This window comes from Meles meles, chromosome 7, assembly GCF_922984935.1.
Source record: "Meles meles chromosome 7, mMelMel3.1 paternal haplotype, whole genome shotgun sequence".
Taxonomy (NCBI): domain Eukaryota; kingdom Metazoa; phylum Chordata; class Mammalia; order Carnivora; family Mustelidae; genus Meles; species Meles meles.
The window spans coordinates 133466270-133485068 of record NC_060072.1 but is presented as its reverse complement, the minus strand read 5'-3'; the positions used below and the strand labels follow the sequence as shown (position 1 = coordinate 133485068).

Below are 18799 nucleotides of genomic sequence, written 5' to 3'. Positions count from 1 at the left end.
CACATTGGGCTCTGTGCTCCATGGGGAGTCGGCTTGCCCCTCTCCCTCTGCCCCTTGCACAGGTGCTCTCTCTCTCTCTCTCAAAATAAATAAATAAATAAAAATCTTAAAACACACACACACACAGAGCAGTGATCCTTTCTCCCCAGCGCTATTCTACATTACCGCTTTTTAATTTCTCTGGAAGGTGAAGACATCAATTGTACTTGCTTGAAAGTTTGTTGTTGGTTATGGGCAAGGGAATTTAAACTCGACAGTGGCTGCATGTATGGGTAAAATATGAATTTAGAGGAAATATATACGTAATTAAGGAAACACTTACACCATCCAAGCCCCTGAAATACATCAGGAAGCCTTAATGAGATTTTAGTCAGGTTGTTTTCCTACATGATCTTTTCCGTCTACATGCCAAATAGCTTTCTTACTTTGTTTTTCCTTTTTAACAGAACAGACATTGGAGGCACACGAGCTGCAGGTAGAAACCAGTAGAGAAGGATGGGAAGCTGCCCAGAAGGGGTGAGGTGGGTTTCATAAAATGGGTACGGCCGAAATGAATTCCATGTGGTTTATAACTATTATCTACATCGAGCTTTACCAACCACAAGAGTAGGTTCCAAAGCCAAATATTCTCAGGGTGTAAAAATCAGGCTTTACATTTACCCAAGAGCTAAAAATAGGTATTCGGATTTGCAGGGCCCTTCTGCAGCTGCGAAAAGGCTTCATCCATCAGAGAAAGACACTCTACTACTTTCTCGCTTATAGTCCTATCGTTTCATACGTGTGCAATCTCACAGAGGTGGGCTCTTAAAATCATGACTCTCGCTACTACTATTAGAAACCAAATATATAGGAGAATCGCTTCCAAATCCCAGCGAATGCACCACTTATTTTAAATTAAGAAATACTTCATTTTAAAAATATATCCTGCATAATGAAAGATTTGTGATAGCTTCTTAGAGTTCCCTGAGATGAGGTTTCGTGAGGTCTTTTTCTTGAGGTAAAATTTACATTGCACAGATGTTAAATGTAAAATTTGTTGCATCTTGGAAAATGTACATAGTCCTGTAACGATCTTCTCAACTGAAATATAAAACGTTTCCATCATCCCAGAAATTTCCTTATGCCCTCTTTGCAGGTCAATCCCCACGGCCCTCATAAGCAGCCAGTGTTCTAATTTCTTTTAAGATTGTTATTTATTTATTTATAGCAATCATAAGCAGGTGGAAGGGCAGAGGGAGATGGAGAGGGATAGAGAATTTCAAGCTGACCCTGAGCTGAACCCAGAGCCCGATGGAGGGCTCCACGTCACAACTCTGAGATCAGGATCTGAGCTGAAACCAAGAGTCGGACTCTTAACGGACTGAGTCTCCCAGGCACCTTGCAGCCAGTGTTCTAACTGCTACACCACAAATTAGCTGTGTCTTTTTTTGGAAACACACATAAAAGGATTCATATAGGATTCAGTCTTTTGTACCTGGCTTCTTTACTTAATGGTTCTGAAAATCATCCATGTGGTTGTTGTGTCAATATTTCATTCCTTTGTATTGCTGAAGTGTGCTCCACTGTATGAACATATCACAATTTATGTTTATTCTTCTATTAGGGAAAATAGTAATTATTGTGGATATAATGTATGAAGCCATTACGAATATTCTTATAGGAATGTTTTCTGTGGACACATGTTGTTTTTCTTGGGTGAATACTTATTGGATCATAGACTAGATGGACCTCTAACTTTTTAAGAAGCTGCCAAACTCCTTGGCCCCATGTGCATCTCTTGGCAAAGCATGTTTATTTTAAAAATTTCACATTTAAAAATGTTCATATTACACATTACATCTACTGCATAGATATGTAATTGATTCTTTATAAAGATTATTTATTTACTTATTTGAGATTGAGAGAGAGAGTGAGCAGGGCACAGTGAGAGGGAGGCTCTCTCGATCCCAGGGCTCGATCCCAGGACTCTAGTATCGTGATCTGAGCCAAAAGCAAACACTTAACTGACTGAGCCACCCAGGCACCCTTATAATTAATTTTCATATACTGACCTAGAATTCTGAAAACGTGATAAATTTATTTGTTCTAGCAGTTGATTTGCATATTGTTCAAAAACTTCTAAAAATCAATCATGTCATCTATAAATATAGACAGCTTTTTACTTCTCATTTTCCCTTCCCTTATTTTCCCCTTACTTTCCTTTACATACATACATATAAATAAATTTTCTTTGGCTAGGTCTCCAGCACAATGAATATAAGTGGGCAGAATAAACATTCCTATTTATTCTTGTACCTTTTTATATAATGTATCATTTTCCTTTGGTTTACACTTGATACTTAGCAACATTACTATGATGCACTTAAGTGTGTGTTTGATTTATCAGAGTTGAGTTTGATGATCTGTAAGGTAATGTTTTTCACAAATTTAGGGAATTTTTGGCCATCATTTCTTCAAATACTGTTTCTGCTCCATTTTGCTCTCACCAAAGTTATTTTTTTCCTCTGCTCTTCATAACGTATAATTTCTGCTGATCTGAAATCAAGTTAATAGACCCCATCTTCAGTCTCCACTCTGTTGTTAAGTCTATCCAGTGAATTTTTTTCATTTCTAGTTCTAGAATTTTTCAGTTCTAGAATTTACATTTGGTTGTTTTCTTTAAGTTTTCATTTTCTCTTTTGATATTCCTCATTTACCCATTCATTATTACCATCTTTTCCTTCACATTCTTTAACGTATTTATAAAAGCTGTTTAAATGTCCCTTCCTGCCAATTCATATCCATGTCACCTCAGTGACTGTTTCTATTCTTGACTTTTTCTCTTGATTCCTGACCACATTTTCTTGTTTCTTCACGTATCTAGTGAAAATTTGCACTATATACTAGGCATTGCCAATGACATTTTACAGAAGATCTGAATTCTGTTTTCTTCCTCTGAAGACTGTAAATCTTTGTTCTACTGGCTGACAACATTATGAAGCATTGCTTTTGCATTTTTTTAATTTATTAGTTTTTTTTTTTAGATTTTATTTATTTATTTGACAGACAGAGATCACAAGTAGGCAGAGAGAGAGAGGAAGGGAAGCAGGCTCACCGCCGACCAGAGAGCCCGATTAGGGACTCGATCCCAGGACCCTGAGATCATGACCCGAGCCAAAGGCAGAGGCTCCAACCCACTGAGCCATGCAAGTGCCCCTCCCAACTCTATTTTCTTACTTCTGGGATTTCCCTGGGTTTCTTTCTTTGTGCTGGAGTCTGGAAACTCACTTCAGGAGATAAATAAACCGGGGCAACAAGAGGGCTCATTTCATTTATTTCCTCTCTGGCAGAAATTACTGCCCTATATTGTTTGCTGCTCGTATCTGAAAACCATTGTTTCTCATTATTTTCTTGGGTTTTTTGTTGTTTCAGAGGAGAAGGAAAACTTGGGCTCTGTTACTCCAATTTGGCTTAAAGCAGAAGTTTCTATTTATTTATGATGATGCCAAATTTAGCAATGTGCTGTAAGGAAGGAAGCAAAGAAGGGATTAATTGGCTGTTCCATGCATCTTCTTGTCAGTAACCTTTGTAGCCTGGTTTTTGTTGTTGGTGGTGATGGGTTTTGCTTTTTTTAGTTTTTCAAAGCAACATACGAAACCTTTGATGGTGAGGTTGGGTGAGATGCAGATTCTGATGAACAGATCAGTTCTGTCTGGCATCATTGTCTGATGTTTATAGTGGAGAGGGTGGAACCTGAAAGGACAGTACAAGCCAGGTCAGCCCCAAAGGAAATGGGAGGACAGGTTCTAGGGATGAGGCTCAGGGAAACCAGGAGAAGTTGGCTGGTCAATGTGCCATCGGGTTGCTGGGTAAGGGAGCATTACATCTACAAAGACTCTGTTTCCAAATGAGATCATCTTTACAGGTACCAGGATCTGGACTTTAACATACATTTTGGGGGACACAATTCAATCCACTACATGTAATGTGTCACACATCTTCTTTTGACTTTCAGTTCTACACTCTGCCCTTCTTTACTGTTCTCTCAGACCCTGGAGCGTGACTTATACAGGCTACATCAATGGATTCCCATAACCTCTGGAGGCTTCTAGTTGGGTTCAATGACATGGGAAGCCCCAGGAATGAGTTGGAGAGACTGGAGAAGAGTAAGGCTAGAGAATTTATTTACCTGATTCCCTTCTCTGAGGTGATCCCAGCCTTGCTGTGTATCTTAACAGAAGGTTGCTAGGTCACCTGCTCTACTTGACTCTGGCTCATTCCCACATCTAGTAAACTCTTCATCTCACTCTTGGTACAAAGGGCTTGGCTTCTGATAGCTCCTGCTATCTATCTTACAGTCTCCTTTGTAATCAGTCCCTTTATTAACAAGTCATCTAAAATCATCCTTATTCGTGTGTGCCATCTGTTTTCTGTTGAGACCCTGACATCAGTTGGGCTTCAGTTCTTCTAAATAAGTGATTACTTTTTTAAAATGTGTTTGTAACTCATCTCTTATAGCACCAAAACATAAAGGAAAAGTTAACCATTTTGATGAAAACCTACAGAGATAATGTTACACATTGTTTCTTAAATGAGTATTGGTACAAATAACATATAACGAATGGGGTATAATATTGTTATAATATCTAATAATGTTATATATAATTAATGTACAATTAATAAAGTTAATGACCCAGGAACTTTATTACGAATATTTGTCAGATTTGTAATTATATAATTTTCTATCTTTTACTTATTTTATCTATTCCTGGGATTCAGGCTCGGAAGACTCACTTCCCTTGTCTTTATTATGTATATTTCTGTGTCTCCCTTTACCTAACTCCTAGTCTGTTGCTAATATACTTTGGTCTGAAGGATTAAATAACCTAGTTTACAGAATTTCAGGTTATGTAACACGTTACACTGAGAACTCCAGGTTAAATATGACCTGATAAATGATGAGTAAAGGCAGAAAAATAAAGTGCAAAGCTTAATGCAGATGTTTGCTGGCAACTGTTCCGAATGCTCAGACGTTTTTCCTGCAATGGTCTGGGGTTAACAGAAGTCTGATATTTGGATAAACATGTCCACTTATATTGACTGGAAGTCAGATTAATAATTAGCAATAAGCTCATGGTCATTACATGCCTCACTATCCATCTTTTGGTTTTCTCAGCTTTGAGACAGGCCAAGAATTCAACACACAAGAGGTATCATCACTCTCTCTGCACTGTCACTCATTTCCTTATGGAACACAGACTTACTTAACAAGATAGGCTACCTATGTAACAGGAGAAAATATGAATATCCCATGGACTTTTAATCAATTCCATACTCTCATCAATATTCACAGGAAACAATATCTTTGGAGGCTGGATGGATTATCGTGCATTCATTCTGAATATGTTTCATCCTAGAGAACTCAAAAAACACATTCAAAGATGACTTAATAGTTTGGTGAGCTGAAATTTATGGAACTTTTCGGTCTTTAGAAACCCGACGATCATTAAAAGTTAGAGTAATGATTTTACAACTGAAGAAATGTAGAGCAATGAGAGATTTGCTGTAGGCACAAGGTTGGTCACCTAGCAAAGAGCATATCCTGTATTCCCAGAGCCCTAGTTCAAAGCGGAATGTCCATTTCCGAAAGTAACTCAGCCATCCCGTTGAAGAGACTGTTGCCCTTTGAGGCTTTTCAAATATCCTTTCGTTGGAAATTCTATCAACTTCAATCGTCAGCTCCCCCTTCGGAGTGTCATTAAACAGCTTGCAGGGAAGATGTAAACACAGAGTATGTGCTAACAGACCCTAGCTCCACAATAGTCAGCAAAGAATATGCTGATTTTATTATACAGGAAGTGGAATGGGCAAAATAATAGCAATCATAAGCAATACTGAAATGCTAATACAGTGTCTCTACAGCACTTACATTATAAACCGCCTGTAGTTCTAGGTAATTGACTAATTGTTTGTAACGGTTTCTTATGATATACAATTTGCTTGTCAAAGTAACAATAAAAAAAAAACAAGGGCATTACTTATAAATGGCCTGTATTTTACCCTACTGTTTATCAATTCTTCTAAGCAACTTTATTCATCTATTTATTATTGCTTCATCATTATCCCAAGTATTAATTTAGGCCAATGCACTTTAAAGGGAATCATTTCAATGTGCCACAATCTGCAAACCAGACGGTAATGATTAATACCATATATTTGTCTATTCTGAAGAAAAATAACACCTAAAGACTTCAGAACTTATGTTCTTTAGCAGAAAAAAATACAAAAGAGTAAAAGGTAAAAATGATGCTAAAATATTACTATCTAAAAATCATAAAGAAAATTCTCCACAAGGTAGGATTCAATGGTCTCTGATGGAGTTCTGTGTGTGTAAAATTTTATAGTTATTCCACACTCCCCATGTATAAATTTCTTCAAAGTTGCATGTTAGGTTCCTGGAGTTGATGACGCATTATAGGACTCAAGTGTCTTTGAAGAGTTAATGTTTCCAAAATTCTCTCAAGTTGCACTTTAAAGGCTAGAAGAATCTGGTTCAATTTATATACTTTGCCTAGCACATAGGAGACCATCGACAACTGGTTGTTGAATGAATGAATGAATACTGAATGCAGTAAGCGAGAGCTATCACAGTTTTTGAACTATACAGCTACATGCCCTTTCTGCACCTTATGTGCATCCAGAAGACTGAGTTTAGAACTGTAGTAAGGGAGACAGAGATGGGAGAAAGAAGAGACCAAGGTGGTCATCCACCTGCTGCCTCCCTGTGGCTTTCTTCCCTCAATAGCCGCCATGGCTCTTGCCCTGTTGGTCTTCTCCATTCAGCTCTCTCTTTGGAGTCCAGTGCCTGCCCCCTCCCCTATTGCCTTTTTAAGCAAAGGGGTGATGACAGCCCCCTCAAACCTCTAGCCCTGAAGGACTGCATGATTCCTTGAAACCCTACCCACCCCTTTGCAAAGAGCCCTTGAGTCAACAGACCTCAGTTGTTCTGCCTGAGTAAGCAAGGCATTGCAAATCTGCCATGTAATCAAATAAAGTATTAGAAGCTAAATCTCACATCACCGGTAAGAAAGGAAAATGGTGCTCATTTGTTGTAGGTGAACTAATGCTTTCAGGTCAGTCTGATAACTTTTCCGATACTTGGATAGGATAATCCATCCACCAGTAAAAATCCTGTAGAGATTCTGTGTTGGGCATTTGGTGGGCACAAGAAAACGATAACCCATAATTTCTGTCTCAAGGAGTTTACAGTCTAGTTGGTGCTCTAGGTAAGTGTTAGAGTGGTCTTGAGGGAGTGAGCCTTCTTTCTCTTGGTATCTCTAGGAACAGGGATGAAAGACAAGAGCATCAGGTGAATAGGATTGTGTGGATTCAAATCCCAGTTTGGCTAGTGACTGGAGATGTGACCAAAGGTAAGTTACTCTTTCCGTCTGGGACTCAGTGTTTCATCTATAAAATGGAGATGCCAATGCCATCCAGGTGTGTTGTAGGAATTCCTCAAGGCAGCGAAGTACAGAACTTAACATGGTGTTTGACTCTTAAGGAGCACACTACAAATGCTACTTGTGGTTCTAAGTGATACCTAATAGAGTAGGCAGAGTGGGTTACCTCACAGCCTAGAAATAGAGACTGTGGAAAAGTACAGAAAAGCATTTAATATAATATTCTGCTGCTATATTCTCTATAGCAGTGATGCTAAAGACAATTATTTGTCTCTTAATTCTTAAAAAGACAGTGAGGTATTTGAAGCGAAGTTCCATATAATTGGCTGAATCCTTCGGACAACACAGGGAGGGACACAGCTGGGGAAGGATAGGTCACTCCCGAGGGGCCTCGGATGGTTGAGAAGCACACAGGGCAAGTGACTATTGAAGGCATGGAATCCAGGGCTGAATTTTAGAAACACCATCTTCACTCTGAGTTAACTTGCAGGAACAGACAGAGCTAGAGTGTAATGAAGAAAAAGGCCGGAACATCCTTAGGCATCTAACTCCTTCCCAAGGAGCCATGGATACACTAGAAAGATCTATTTCACAGACCTGGCTCCTGCTGAAACTGCAAAGAGCTCAATTTTCATACTGCCCAATAAGACTGCAGAAATTGCAACTTCTAAAAGACTCTGACAGTTATTTTGGTGGTATCCACATGTACGTCTTGATTGCAGATGCAAACCAATTTCAAAAACATTCAAATGTGAGGAAATGTCTGCCGTGGAACTGATCGCAGAGAGTGTACAATGTAGAACTGCTCTCGTGAAGCCCTAGCGCCATGCAATAGGAATGCCAACCACTCTCCAGTGGCAATGTTCAGATAATGACTATGTAAGATGACAAAGAAGCAGATGTCACAGAAGCCTGGCATCTTTCTGTATTTATTTTGAAATATCCAGGGGTTGGTTTTAAAATGCCTTATTTCATGGGGAGCCTGAGTGGCTCAGTGGGTTAAAGCCTCTGCCTTCAGCTCAGGTCACGATCTCAGGGTCCTGGGATCTAGCCCTACATCAGGCTCTCTGCTCAGCAGGAAGCCTGCTTCCCCCTCTCTCTCTGCCTGTCTCTCTGTCTACTTGTGATCTCTCTCTCTGTCAAATAAATACATGAAATTTTTTAAAAAATAAAAATTTTTAAAAAGTAAAATGCCTTATTTCAGCCTAGAAATGGACCCTCAACTCTATAGTCAGCTAGCCTTCGACAAAGCAGGAAAGAATGTCCAATGGAAAAAAGACAGTTTTTTCAACAAATGGTGTGGGGAAAATTGGACAGTCACATGCAGAAGAATAAAACTGGGCCATTCCCTTTCTCCATACACTAAAATAGACTCAAAGTGGTGAAAGACCTCAATGTGAGACAGGAATCCATCAAAATCCTTGAGGAGAACACAGGCAGCAACCTCTTCGACCTCAGCCACAGCAACTTCTTCCTAGAAACATTGCCAAAGGCAAGGGAAGCAAGGACAAAAGTGTACTACTGGGACTTCATCAAGATCAAAAGCTTTTGCACAGCAAAGGAAACAGTCAAGAAAACCAAAAGACAACTGACAGAATGGGAAAACATATTTGCAAATGACATATCAGATAAAGGGCTTGTATCCAAAATCTATAAAGAACTTATCAAACTCAACACCCAGAGAACAAAGAATCCAATCAAGAAATGGGCAGAAGACATGAACAGACATTTCTGCAAAGAAGACATCCAGATGGCTAACAGACCCATGAGAAAGTGCTCACATCACTCGGCATCAGGGAACTACAAATCAAAACTACAATGGGATACCACCTCACACCAGTCATAATGACTAAAATTAACCAGTCAGGAAATGACAGATGCTGGTGAGGATGCGGAGAAAGGGGAACCCTCCTACACTGTTGGTGGGAATACAAGCTGGTGCAACCACTCTGGAAAACAGTATGGAGGTTCCTCAAAAAGTTGAAAATAGAACTACCCTATGACCCGCAATTGCATTACTGGGTATTTACCCTAAAGATACAAACATAGTGATCCAAAGGTGCACGTGCACCCAACTGTTCATAGCAGCAATGTTCACAATAGCCAAACTGTGGAAAGAACCTAGTTGGCCATCAACAGATGAATGGATAAAGAAGATGTGGTACACGCACGCGCGCGCGCGCACACACACACACACACACACACACACACACACGAATACTATGCAGCCATAAAAAATGAAATAGTACCCTTTGCAATGACATGGATGGAACTAGAGGGTATTATGCCGAGCAAAATAAGTCAATCAGAGAAAGACAATTATCATATGGTCTCACTGATATGAGGAATTTGAGAAACAAGACAGAGAATCATAGTGGAAAGGAGGGAAAAATGAAACAAGATGAAACCAGAAAGGGAGACAAATGTAAGAGACTTAATCGTAAGAAAAAAACTGAGGGCTGCTGGGGGGCATGTGGGAGGGATGGAGCACTGAGTAATGGACACTGGGGAGGGTATGTGCTATGGTGAGTGCTGTGAATTGTGTAAGACGGATAAATCACAGACCTGTACCCCCGAAACAATACATTGTAAGGACCTATTTAGCCAGAGAGGCTCCATCTTGGTTAAAAGCCATTTTGTTGTTTGTGCAGTAAAACTTAAACTGACCCTGCCCCCCATCCTCCCCCAGAGAAACTTACTTAGAAGCAAGTCTGGGAAACCAGTAAAATATGGTCAGCTAGTTCCTAATAACAGAGCCCAGAATACAAGGCCAGGTCGGCCAGTTCTTGATACAGAGCCCAGAATACAAGGACGAGTCGGGCCTGGTGGAGACATCCAGTCAGTAAGAAACACACATACTTTTTCCCTAACCACCAAAGAATGTAAACCCCGCCTTTGGGCGCCAACCTTGAGCACCAATTCTGACCAGAGTAATAGGTTAGGTCAAACAGCTACTATAGGGTAAATTGTAATTCAATTGGCCACCTGCATGTGACCTAACATGACTGCAATCTCATTGGCCACCTATGTGTGGTCAAACTTTTGCTCTATAAAAGGTAGTCTGTTAGATGGGGAAGGGTCGCCCTCTTCAGAGGCAGCCCTGACCGGTCAGTCAGTTGATTCTTGAGCCTGTAAGCTGGGGATTGTCACTCTCTTCGGAGACGGCCCTGGCTGGTCAGTTTGACTTCTAATGCTTAGCATAGAATAGAGCTTTGCATAACTTTCACCTTGTCTCAGTCTCGTTCCCCTGACCAATCAGTCTAACTTCTAATACTTATCATAAAATAAAGCTTTAAATAACTCACTTTGTCTCAGTCTTGTTTTGTTTCATTTAATAATGGACCTAACAATATATTAATTAAAAAATTAAAAATAACAAGATAAAATGTCTTATTTCAAAGATGTCTGGGTGTCTCACTCAGTTAAGATTCCAACTCTTGATTTTGGTTCAGGTCATGACCTTGGGGTCATGGGGTCAAGCCCCACATCATGCCCCACACTCAGAGAAGAGTCTGCTTGAGATTCTCTCTCTCCCCCTCCGCCCCACCCCATGCTTGTGCTCTCTTTCTCAAGTAAATAATAAACAAAATATAGTAAATAAAATGCCTTATTTCAGTGTGTCCTTTTTTTTTTTTCTTTCTCACTGATACAGACTTCATGGTGGTTAGCCATGAAGGAAAACCTCATGAATAACCAACAGCAAATGAAAGGTTTTTGTATTTTATTTTGTTTTATTTTTAATTTTATTTATTTGACAGACAGAGATCACAAGTAGGCAGAGAAGCAGGCAAAGAGAGAGGGGGAGGAGGCTCCCTGCTGAGCAGGGAGTGGGATGCAGGGCTCGATCCCAGGACCCTGGGAACATGACCTGAGCTGAAGGCAGAGGCTTTAACCCACTGAGCCACCCAGGCACCCCAGGTTTTTGTATTTTAAAGTTTATTTTATTTGGGGGGCCATAGCGATTTTTAAAAAAAAAAAATGTTCACACTCCTTTTCTTCACTTACAAAACCTCATCCAATGTTGGCCTCTGCATGACCGCCTCATCTTGGGTTTTCCGTCCATCTTGCCAGCCACAGGGCGCTGCCTTCTTGAGGCTCCATTGCGCTGAGCTTATTGGTACCTTAGGGCTTTTGCACACGGTGTTCTTTGCTCCAGGCTTTGCACAGCTGACTTCTCGTTATTCAGACCTCAGCTGACAGGTCAACTCCTTGGGTGGAGAGGCCTTCTGAGAAGTCGCAACCCAAAGGGGCCACTCAGTGGCTTGTTGTCTCACTGTATTTTCATCTTCCATGTCAGGTGAAGAAACCCGGTGCCTAAAGAGCTCCACCACCCATGTGAGCCCTAGAGTGGCAAGGACCTCCATTTCCTCCTGGGTGAAGTGAAGAGGATGATGGTAGCTACCTCATAAGGTCATTGGGTGCTTGGCACATGGCAAGAACGGGTGTGTGTGTGTGTGTGTGTGTGTGTATGCATGCACGTGTGTGAAATTCTTGGTTCATTAACTGTTTTCTACACCTGAAGGCTCTAAGTTCCACGAGAACAAGGACCTTCTTATGCCCAGTTCAATACTCTATCCCCAGGGCCTAGTAGGCACAGTACTTATCAAATTCAACCATATACACTTTTATAAATAAGTTAATAAACAAACTGACCGTTACATACATGGTCACATGAGAAAACAAAGATCCATCAGGACACTGAAAACTAGAACTGCCCCCCTGCCATTTTGGGAAAAGCTATTTTCTCAGGTATCTGGTTTTTAGGGCAACGATTTCAACTAGAATATGTTACTGGTTTCGAAAATGGTGGAAACCACGCAGATCTGGATCGTGGCCCTCCCAAGCTTAACCTCCTCCCAGGGGACCCTGGGCAGCTTAGCGAGAGCCTCCAGATGTGGCTTGTTTGCAAAACACAAAAGCGCAGTGTCTCAAAGAGGGACTGGACTGCTTGACGGCTGTGTAAAAGCCGGCTAAGCCTACAGAGGTAGGCAGCTGAACCATTTTTTTTTTTTCTTCTAAGTGATGCTTTTAAACAGAGAGAAAGACACCGTGTCGGGAACTCGCATTGGCTGGCTTCCTGGGAACTAGTTACAGCATCTGCCCTAAGGTTCAGCAGCACCAGTCCTCGGTGATTGGATTATGTGGGCTTACGGTTAAAAACAAAAAATTTTTTTACCGTTTAATTAGCGGTTATCATGATATTTATTTTCGTATGTGAGTTCGCAGTCTTAAAATGTGACATTTGGTTTATTGCACACTCGTTTCAGAACTCAGCCTGAAAAAGAGACTCACAGTCTCCAGAGGCCAGAACAACACATCTGTTCATACCTGCCTCTGTGCTGCGAAACCCACGACACCAAAAACAGGTGACTTTCGGGGGACACAAAGCAAGAAAACATTCCGAAGTGTTTATTCTGGCAAAAGATAGAAGGTTTGTAAATCCCATCTTGAAAAGCTTTGCCCCAAAGCTCAATGCATCACCATTTTATCTTCCTTAAGATTTTCCTTTTGTGAACTCATATACTCACTGTGGACCAGATATGAGCTTCTCAGCATGGTACCATCCTTCTTTCTTGGTAAAATTCGGTTTTGATGCCTCAAAATTCTATCTTTAATTTATTAGAAGTTTTAAACAACATTAATTATCCTATGATTTCCATGTTATACTTTAAATAAAATAATTATCAGGGCGCTGGGTGGCTCAGTCAGTTAAACACCTGCCTTCAGCTCAGGTCATGATCCCAGAGCCCTGCGATACAGACCCATGTCCCTCTCGGCTCACCAGGAAGTCTGCTTCTCCGTCTCCCTCTGCCCCTCCCCACCCCCTGCACGTGCTCTCTCTCTTTCAAAGAAATAAATAAAATCTTTTAAAAAAATTATCAGAATTTTTTTTTTAAAAAGGGGGGGAGCACCTGGGTGGCTCAGTGGGTTAAAGCCTCTCTGCCTTCAGCTCAGGTCATGATCTCAGGGTCCTGGGATCGAGCCCCACATCCGGCTCTCTGCTCAGCGGGGAGCCTGCTTCCTCCCCTCTCTCTGCCTGCCTCTCTGCCTACTTGTGATCTCTGTCTGTCAAATATATAGATAAAATCTTTTAAAAAAAATTATCAGTAGTATTACAAGAGGAGAACCTTAACTTACAGATAACATTGGCTATACACACACACACACACACACACACACACCCCTTTCCTGTGACTTGCTAGGGAAAGCAAGTTGAGAGAAAATGGTACTATTGCTAGAGCAATAACTTTCTCAAATAACTTCCTCCAAACAGAGAGGAAGAGAGAGAGGGACTGAAGGAAAGCAAGGAGGGAGAGCAGAGGGAGTGGGAAAGGGAGACAGGCAGGTAACAGTTTTTCAGGCATTTCAACGGGGGTATTTTCCGGGTCCCTCATGTTCATAATATTCATGGGAAATAAATATTAACCTCATTTTAAAGATGAGAAACTCAGGTATTAGACTCCTGTCGACTTCTGTTTCCTTCTATGTGCAGGGAACCTCCTGGTTTGTGAAAACTCCCTCCCCCTCCACCCCATCCCCCACCTGCCCATGGGGAGAAGTGATTCAGGCTGAGAAGCAGGGAGGACACACTAGGCCTGTCTGGATCTGCCCCATCTTCCTTCCCTTTCCTGAGGACCGATGTGCCTGAGCACAGTTTCTACCCTGCTTCCCCAGGAGCACGCTCTGTCCCGGGGGGAAGAAGGCCGGCTGGGTGTAGCGATGCTGTGATGGGGTGTGGCTAAGGAGAGACTTTCTGAAATTCAATATAAGACAGTCTCCCCGCCTGGAGATAGAAGCCAAATCATCCCATATCGTCTTTATCCAGAACTCAGGTGTTGCTTTGATACCCATCTGCTTTACCATTTTGTTTTGATTCTCAGCTGATCAAAATTCAGGCAGAGGGGCACCTGGGTGGCTCAGTCCATGGAGCGTCCAACTCTTGGTTTTGGCCCGGAATCAAGCCCTGGACTGGGCTCTTGGCTCAGTGCAGAGTCTACTTGAGATTCTCTCTCTCCCTCTCCTTCTGCCCCTTCCCCCCACTTTCTCTCTCGCTTTCTCTCTAAAATAAATAAATAAATAAATAACTCAGGCAGAAAAGAGAAGTGTTATCTTAGAGGCCCTCCTCCAATCCCAAGCCCCCAGCTTAGGGAAGTTTAATAACTTGCCTAAGCTCACACAGCTAGAAAAACAGAGAGGGATCAGAAATTAATCGAGCCTGTCTACACTCGCCCAGGGCTCCTTCCACTTTTTTCACTCCAGGGCAAGGCAAGGGCAACATCACCATCAGAGGTGACAAATTCTGAAAGACTGAGAAGAAAATGCTTCTGCCTATGAAGCATGAACCAGGCTCATGTTAAGCTGAGTTCACTCAAGAAGTTCTTCCAAAACCTTGAAAATGATTAACAAACTGGCAAAAGGCAGAGACAATCAGAAGATACTGATCCTGGCAAAAGGCAGGTTGGAGGTGTGGTGGGAGAGGAAGGAAGGACTCAGTATCTAGCTTTTCTTACCACGTCTATGATTTACTGCACGTAAACGGAGAGAAGCTGCTGCAGTTTTGCTCAGGGATGCCTCCCCAGTGCCTGACCCAGGGCCTGGCACCAGCTTAATCAACATTGGTTCAATGCGCACGCGCCTGTTTCAGCTGGAGGAGAGGAAAGTGGGCCGTACCATTCTCTATGAGTTGTTTGGAGGAGAGGAGAGTGGGCCGTACCATTCTCTGTGAGTTGTTTGGAGGAGAGGAGAGTGGGCCGTACCATTCTCTGTGAGTTGTTTGGAGGAGAGGAGAGTGGGCCGTACCATTCTCTGTGAGTTGTTTGGAGGAGAGGAGAGTGGGCCGTACCATTCTCTGTGAGTTGTTTGCTTCCATTTCTTTTCCTTCTGCTTTTGCTGCTACTGATTCTGCTTCTCCTCCTCTTCTTCCGGCTCTGCCCTCCTCCCCTCCCTCTTCTTCTCTATCCTCCACATTTCTAAATTATTTTAACATTTTCGGGGCCAAAAACATGGGGGATATTTTACCTCAAAGACATTTCAGGGGGCGCCTGGGTGGTTCAGTGGGTTAAGCCACTGCCTTCAGCTCAGGTCATGATCTCGGGGTCCTGGGATCGAGTCCCGCATCGGGCTCTCTGCTCAGCAGGGAGCCTGCTTCCTCCTCTCTCTCTGCCTGCCTCTCTGCCTACTTGTGATCTCTGTCAAATAAATAAAATCTTTAAAAAAAAAAAAAAGACATTTCAGGTCAAGAGAGTAGGAAAAACATGTCCAGTTTCCATGCCACGATAATGTAATTGTGCCTACCAGATTTTTTTTTTTTTTAAATGTCTTCTCTCAGTAAATCTGCTTTTTTGAATCTCTCAATTTAAAGACCATTTCTAAACACTTTGTTATCCACTTTTTCCCTAAGGGCCCAACTTCATACCCTGATTTGGTAGCCTTTGCAAAGGGCAATAATAATGTCCTGCCGTGGGGCGCCTGGGTGGCTCAGTGGTTAAGCCTCTGCCTTCGGCTCAGGTCATGATCTCGCGGTCCTGGGATCGAGCCCCGTGTCGGGCTCTCTGCTCAGCGGGGAGCCTGTTTCCCTTCCTCTCTCTCGGCCTGCCTCTCTGCCTGCTTGTGATCTCTGTCTGTCAAGTAAATAAATAAAATCCTTAAAAATTAAAAAAAAAAAAATAATGTCCTGCCGGTCCCTCTTTTGGACCCAGTAACAGTCATAATGAAAACAAGAATAACAAAGACCTGGCGTCTATCGCCGAGCACTGTGCACTGAGTCATCTACAGCCAATTCTCCTCTCCTTATAGGTTATCTGCACACTTTCAAATGTCATGGATCAGGAGAAAAGTCCCTGGAGGGACGTGGAGTCAGGAGGCAGAAGTGTGGTCCCAGCTCACAGGGGCCTGGCTGTGTAACTTTGGACTCTTTCCTGAAGCTCTCCATGTCCAAATTCTTTCATCTTCAATATGGGAGGATGAACCAAAGTGACCTTCAAGGTCACTCTGAAGAATTTGGACCTTCATGGTCACTTCCCTTCTGAAATACTCTGATTCTGCCAGTGTTCTCTGGTCTCTTTTTGTTGCAAAACGTGAATCATCTTTACACCTTCCTCTTACAATGTAATGTGCTAAACAATCTTAACAGTTTCTTCTCATGCAGACGCTTCCCAATTCACTTAACACACCTTATGTTCACGATTAGACTTTTCTGTTTGGTCTTTCTGGTAATTATCATTTCCTCTGATCAGTCTTCAAGATTTTCAGCTTTCCGCTAATCACCGAGAAAAGTACCTAAAGGTATGTGTATTGGTTTCCTACTGCTGCTGTAACAAATGATACCACAAATTTAGTGGCTTAAACCAATGCAAATGTATTATCTCCCAGCTCTAGAGGTCAGAAGCTGGGATCAGTTTCACTGGGCTAAAGTCCAGGTGTCAGCAGGGTTGGTTTCTTCTAGAAGTTTTGGAGGAAAAGCCATTTCCTTGCTTATGAGCTCTTAGGGGTCACCTGTATTGCTTGACTTGGAACCCCTGCCTCCACCTTCAAAGATTATCCCCCATGTCTGCACATCCTCTGTGTGGTCACAGCTCCCTCAGCCTCCCTCATACAGGACCCTCCAGATGACAGTTAGGGCCCACCCAGATAATCCAGGATAATCTCCCCCCTCTCAAAATCCCTAATTTAAACATAGCTGCCAAGTCCCTTTTGCCATATAAGTAACAATCACAGGTTCTAGGATTAGGATGTGGACATCTGTACAGATCATGACTCCGCCTAACAGAGAATGCTGTTCTCATCATTCTGGACAGGGTTTTTATTTTTAAAAGACTTACTCAGTTTACCTGATAATCAGCATCAAAAATAACTGCTTTACACTGTTTTCTAAAGTATTGTTACTCATTCTGTTATTCATACACCAAAATCCTAACCCCCAAGGTAAAGGTATTAGGAGACTGGGTATTTGGGAGGTGAGGAGATCATGAGGACAGAGTCCTCATTAATGGATTAGTGCCTTTATAAAAGAGGCCCAAGAAAGTTCCTTGTCCCTTCTGCCACATGAGGACACAAAGGGAAGTCAGCATTTTGCAATCCTGATCTTGGACTTCTAGCCTCCAGAACTGTGAGCAATAAATTTCTGCTCTTCATAAGCCAAGCCAGTTTACGGTATTTTTGTTACTGTAGGTAGCACCGTTGGTTTTGGTTGTTTATCTTTACTTTCTCCCCTCCAGACATATTCTTTAGCCACATTCTGTCATTAAAATAACCTCCTTATAGTGTTTAGTTCCTGTAGAATTCTAATGTTCTCATCTCTGGAGTCAAGGATACACACACTCACAACCTGGCAAATAACAACATTGAGCTAGTAAGTTAGGGGTAGAGCTATAAACCGAATGCACTGGCACCTGTTCTTAAATTTTTTTTTTTTAAGATTTTATTTATTCATTTGAGAGAGAGACAAAGAGAGCATAAGCAGGGGGAGTGGCCGGTGGAGGGAGCAGCAGGCTCCCTGCTGAGCAGGCTCTATCGCAGGACCTGGAGATTGTGACCTGAGCCGAAGGCAGATGCTTCACCATCTGAGCCTCCCAGGCACCCGAGTGGCGCCTGTTCTGAAAAGGAACATGTGTGTCTCTATAACCAAACAGCTCCCTGGGAAAATCTGCTTTTCTGCAGGCACCCTCCCAGAAGAAAATCACTGACTTCCACAAAAACTACGCTGGGCACCCATCTCGAAATATTGTGTATTTTAAAACAGAGGCTATTTGAACGTCCTGGTGCCTGGATTCTGATTTCCCTGGCAAAGTTTAAGAGGTCTCCTTGCACGATGCATGGCATATCTATGAAAGAGTAGACAGGCAACACTATTCCGACCACGAGAGAAGGAAGTGCCAACAAGGTGTGTGCATCTCGAACTAAATCGTTCAAGCAGATGGAGCCAGAAAAAACCAAAATGCTCTCTGTGATGGAATCTGCTCCCTGGATCAGAAAATTGGGCCAAAAGGAGCCCGCCATTGTCTGTTTTGGACTCCAATTGCAGAGAAGGAATGTTCTGTCTTTCTGACCCAATCCATTGGAGAAACCAGTCATCTCCTATTGGGTGCAGGAATCCTAACACGTACACTTCACCAGAGACAAATGTGCCAGCTGCTGAAATGGTCCCCCATAAAGATGAAAGTGCGTTTTCATTAAAAAAAAACAAGTTTAGTAGACACCGAAACTGGGTTCCCGTAACAACAGTACTTCCGTCAGAGCTATCAGTGGATTGAGCCTTCTTAAGGTAGAAAAGTCCCCACCATTGGCTGTGTTTGAAAAGAAGCCAGATCAGGGTTGTCTGGGTCACTCAATCTATTAAGCTTCTGACTCTTGATTTTAAC

General features: G+C 42.2%; 1 protein-coding gene across 1 annotated transcript in view; it reads right to left on the bottom strand.

Annotated features, from left to right (window-relative positions):
- The window catches only part of KIAA1217 (KIAA1217 ortholog), a 692194-nt gene that overhangs the window by 524718 nt on the left and 148677 nt on the right, over positions 1–18799 (bottom strand). The gene's annotated exons all lie outside the window — the stretch shown is intronic.